Here is a 6,000-nt window from a genome sequence, read left to right on the forward strand (position 1 = left end):
GCTCTCCTGATATTGCAGGACTGCTGTTCCCCTAATCTCTGATGGTTTTCTATGCTAACTGGGGCTGATGGGAATTGGAACCCATCATCATCTGCAGTACTAAGAGTACTTCATCCCTATTTTATAGTTTTTACTTGGTTAAAATAATCCCTGTATGTTTGACAACTGCAGTCTTTAAATATTAGCATTAACTACTACACTTACACAATTTGAGAGCTGGAATTGGCTCTTCTAAATCCAGAGGTGCATTTAGCCACAGCTGGTGCCATGTTTTATCTCTGCTGGCAAGATGAACTCTCAGTATGAGCTCTCAGGCTTTTGCCCATTTGGTTCATGTATGGTAACGAGGCGAATATATCAAGGTACACAGCTCCTGTCAGCTTGGTTTTCTAAAATGGATGATCATTTCAACAATACCCGCCTTTTGTGGATTGCTCCTGTCAGGGAATTGGTTGCATGTTAGGCTTTGATTTATTACAGAATGTATCAAAGACAATTTAATTTTGCTTTAATGACAGGGAAGCAAACAAATTAGAAGCAGATGTATTAATTTACAAAAATAATTTTCTCTTAGTGTTGGCAATTGCACAGTCTGGCTAACGATTAGTATTGACTCATGTCATAATATTGGCTGCTATTGTCATCTTGATTTATTGTTGCACCAATGTTCATGGGTGAATGTGTTAAGCACGCATACACAATTTTAGGTAACAGAGAGAAATATTGTTTACAAATATTGTTTTCCTGCTCATTTTGTCATTGTTTAGGCAGATGTAAGGTGTTCTTCCATTTTGGTCAATTAGCAAAGATGCTCTTATCCATTATTACCAATAACATTTTGCAATATGACTTTAATCAACAGGAGCATCACACACTTGTAATGGAGTCTGATGCCCATGGTCATCCCACCATCAAAGCTCTTGCAACATGGGAGTTGTGCTTAACATTGCTCTTTTACCTGACACCTGAAGATTTCAGCAGCATGGAGAGTGCGGGACTGTACATGGAATAGTCAAAACTTGCATGTGGAAGGCCTTTTGTTCAATCCTTGACATATTCAGTTTTAAAAAAGGAACAAGGAGCAGGTGATTATAAAAATGCTGGTATCTGAAACCTTGGTAAGGCAGTGAATAGATAATATTTACTTCAAATTTCCAGACCTTCAAATTCTAAGTCTCCTTTCCCCTGTTCTGTCTCATTGGGAGTAAGTCCAAAACACCAGGGACAGTCAGTTCCTTTCAGAGATGCCTCGCAGTTTCAGTAGAGGCTCTTCCCACAAAAAAATAAGAATCTTCAACTTTAGTGCCCTAGGAAGGCTTAAATATAGGACTCCTATGCTGCCCCAGGAGCAGTGGGCAGGGTAGACAAACATACACTGCTGATATTTGTTATCAGGCCACATCCAGTGGCTATAACTTGATGAAAACCTCCAACAGGGAAGCAAGGACCACCTTTCTCCAGTCTTTAGGCAGCAGCTTACCCATCCTATTTCTTGTGTTTTCATTCAGTTTCCTCTCCATCTCTCAGGTTTTATATATCCTCCCTGTCTCCCTTCTGTTCCTTTTGCCAAAGACATAGCAGCTAGGCTCCTTCCCGGCCATCAGGCACCTGCTGGAGAGTGCTCCGCCCTTCTTCTACAAGGTGGAGTCTCCAGGCAATTTCCATATGTGGCCTGTTCAGGAGTCATTACCTGGTTGGCGCCTGCTTTTGCAGATCAGGGCTCACTTAAAGCACTAGATGCCAGCAAATGACCAGCAAGCCCTGATCGCCCATTCCTCACCTGCTGCATATCGAAGTAAAAATAGAAGCATCCTGTCGTGATCATATTAACTCAGTCATGGAGCACAGCAACACTTTAGTGCATTCCACGAGATCCACTTACTCTAACAAAGCACAGGACTGGACTGAAGCCTTTTCCACCAGGATCAGATCACCACCTGACAGACTCAATCCCTTCCTTGAGGCCTTAAATGGATAGGCCTCTGGCTTAGAGCCTACTCTACCTTTCTGACAATTCCTTCCAGTTTCATTGCTTGCAGATGGCTTGACTTGTGGGTTGTATGGGTGGGCAGGATTCCTTGTGGAAGCCCATGCTCTAAAAGAATGGACTTCAGAGGTCCTGATTTAGGGTTCCCGGGCTTAGGGCCCCCAAAACCTCTGGAGATCATGTTGAAGCCAAGGGGCTGGGATTCTAGCACCTCTGCATCTGGTACAGCAGGTCTGAAGGATCTGGCTGCCCTTTCTTTTCTGAGTCAAAGAAGGGTCCTGATGAGGCATAGTACTAAATTTGTTTGGATTGGGATGAAGCACTTCTGTTTCCTTTTGCAATATTTATTAAGGGTTGTTTCCAATGCTAGTTGTACTCAAGAATAGACTCACTTAGGTTCATTAATTTCAATGGACCTACTCTGAGTAGAACTTAGCAACAACCCCATATGTCGCAATGTTAAGACAACAACACAATGTGCTTTTCTTACATTTTTATATTGTATATATGTTTGACCGTGTAAAAATAATATATATATATTGTTGTTGTTGTTGTTTAGTCGTTCAGTCATGTCTGACTCTTCGTGACCCCATAGACCAGAGCCCACCAGGCACTCCTGTCTTCCACTGCCTCCCGCAGTTTGGTCAAACTCATGCTGGTAGCTTCAAGAACACTGTCCAATCATCTCGTCCTCTGTCGTCCCCTTCTCCTTGTGCCCTCCATCTTTCCCAACATCAGGGTCTTTTCCAGGGAGTCTTCTCTTCTCATGAGGTGGCCAAAGTATTGGAGCCTCAGCTTCAGGATCTGTCCTTCCAGTGAGCACTCAGGGCTGGTTTCCTTAAGAATGGATAGGTTTGATCTTCTTGCAGTCTATGGGACTCTCAAGAGTCTCCTCCAGCACCATAATTCAAAAGCACCAATTGTTTGGCGATCAGCCTTCTTTATGATCCAGCTCTCACTTCCATACATCACTACTGGGAAAACCATAGCTTTAACTATACAAACCTTTGTCCGCAAGGTGATGTCTCTGCTTTTTAAGATGATCCTAGTGATCTCTGCTGTAAATTATGCCACAACTGCAGCCCTCATTTGCCCTTCATATCCAATCTGGCTCCATTTCTTTAATCTGTGCTTCAAGCATGATAGAGATCATGGACATTACTTCAGGGCTGCATCATGTGGCACTCCAGGAAGCAGTAAAACAATTAGGATGCAAATATTGTCAGCATTTCATTATGCTGTGGCTGGAGATTCATGCCTGCACCGATATGCTGTGTTCCAAACCAAAAAGGCTTCTCCTATAAAATTGATTCACCGATTCCAAGGAGCCATTTCAGAAGCCTGCTCCCAATGTTGTTGGTAATAGAAAAATAAATGCAGAGTAAATAGAATTTCACAGCAGTGAGACTCACTGGGAAATCATCTTTAATACATTAGAAGTAGCTTCTTTCAGAAGCAGCAAGTTGTTAAAGGGAAAAGGGAGAGAAAAGGCCCACTTTAGGTCCTGATAGCTTGCATCTAACTTGATATCTGTTTCTTTTTGGTCCTTTGTTTTGACTTAACAGTGTAAGTAGCATCAGACCTTATTCTTCCAAAGTGGTTGAGGATGTCTGCTTTAAAGGTTGCACCCTTAGAAATCCCCCCCAAACATTATTCTTAATCAGCTTTTGGAAATAATAACATCAAACCAACAGAGCTGAATTGAAATCTATATAATAATAATATCAATATTACATTAATTAATCTATACCATGGAGATATTAATGACATTGCATTTCCAGCCAATCATTTTATTTCTCCAGTGTTCACATACTGGTCAAATCTGAATAGGTGCATTGTACCTCAGAAAGCATTGACAACTGTCATTATCATCAGTTGGTCCTCTAATGGATGACCCTGTGAACTGCTGCTATTGAAAAATGTTGACTTCAAGGTGATACTCTGAGCTGAATAAGATCCATCTCTGGGGTTTCATCCAAGATGGCTTATTCACATGTGCAGCTCCTAAGAAGAGACCTGCTGCATGTACGGCTCATGTAGTCCAGCATTCTGGTCTCACAGTAGCCAACCAAATGCTTATGTTCCCAAAAGCAGGAATGGAAGGTAACAACACTCTCTTCACTTGTGATTCCCACCAACTGACATCCTGCCTCCAACATCACTACTGGACAAATGCTAAGTTATAGCATGAAAACTAATGTGCACACAGAACCAGCTACTATAATTCAGCAAAGGAGATCCACCTGTGCAGTGCTGATGAACATCTGGATGTGCATTTTTGGCAGAGAAGGCCCATAGCCCAGTGGTAGAGCACCTGCTTTGCATGAAGATGGTCCCAGGTGCAATCACTGGCATCTCCAGGTAGGGCTGAGACATTTCCCTTTCTGAAATCTTTGAGAGTCACTGCCAATCAGTGTAGCAAATACTGAGCTATATGGATCATGGATGCTCCTCTGGGTCATGACCTCAACATACAATAGTGACCCAGACATGGACAGAGAGGTTGTTGGACAGGGGTGCTGAGTGAAGAGGCACTGGGACCAAGCCCTACCATTTAACCACAACCCCTCCCCCCAAAAACCCTCAACTTGGGAGCTCTTGAGACTCCCAAGCCTGGAAACTGCAACCCTCAAGGGCCTCAGAGAGAAGGAAGTGTTAGTCTTCAAGACAAGTGACTATGTACACACTGTAAAGCACATTCAAAGCACAGTTACATCTGGGCACTAGTTTATTATGGGCTGGTGGGAATTGTAACTCTCTGCAGGGGAAACTACAGCACCAAGAATTATTTGAGGGAAAGTGTGATTTGGAAGTGGTTGAAAGGTGTATCATGTATGCAATCAAATATGCTTCATTTCTCAAGGGAATGGGGACCGAAGTCAGGCAGGCGCAGGGAGCATGAAAGGAATCAGGTGAGATGGCTTCCTTGACTCTATCCAAGGTCCTGAAAGATCTGCTTCAAACTGCGCTTGCTGGTATGTGGGATTCTTGTTCCTACTTGTGCCACTCATCAGACCTGCAGTCTCCTGCTTGTGGGATTCACTGCACCAGAACTGGACATCCTGTACTTTGCTTCTTCTTTTTTTGTTACTGAACTGCTAATAAAGCAACAGATCTGTCTGGAAATGGAAGCAGATTCAGCCCATTGATCAGGACAACACTTGCGTACCTAATTCCTCCCTTCTTTTTCTGGTCTTCTGTCCTCTAGTGATTGCTCAGGTAGAGTTATTTATCATCTTGCTTCCACAGGCACCACATCATCAGAGTGATGTAGCTCTTGTGATTTAATAGCCATTTTAGGGAGTCTGGCAGACTGCATCCCAGAAGGAGCAGGAAATGCATTCCATCAAGCTGTTTGACAATGGAGCTGGGATGTAACAAATGAACAAAACTCATTTGGCATGAAACTGATTTGGCTGGAGAAGCAAGTCTTCACCTCTGTGATGAGACAGCAAAATGTGTCCACTACCCTTTCCACAGGTAATGCACTTGGGAGGCAAAGAGTGATGGGATGAATGCAGGACTAACAGTGCAATCCTAGGCATGCCTGGGTTCAACAGAACTTACTCCCAGGTAAGAATGGATAGGATTGCAGTCAAGGTTAACTCAGGTGTCATCTACACTATAAATTTAAAGTAATATCACATCAATTTAATGGCTTCCCCCAAAGAATCCTTAAAATGGTAGTTTGTTAAGGGTGCTGAGAGGTTTTAGGAGATCCCTGTGCCTCTCACAGAGCTACATTTCCCAGAGTTCCCTAGAAAGAGGGATTGACTTTTAAACCACTATGCAGACCAGCTCTAAGAGGTGAATAGGTGTCTCTTAACAACACTTTGGGAGAAGCTATGGTGGCCTGATACTGCTTTAAATGCATAGTGCTGATGGGGCCTCATACGGAGAGTGACAGAACTTGGTAAAGCAGTCGAAAGGGAAATATGCTTCTAAGTGCTTTACAAGCACAAAAACCAGTCACACAAACATAAAAATATAAGCATGCATAATTAAAAAACACA

Source organism: Podarcis filfolensis (assembly GCF_964270895.1).
Source record: "Podarcis filfolensis genome assembly, chromosome: Z".
Taxonomy (NCBI): domain Eukaryota; kingdom Metazoa; phylum Chordata; class Lepidosauria; order Squamata; family Lacertidae; genus Podarcis; species Podarcis filfolensis.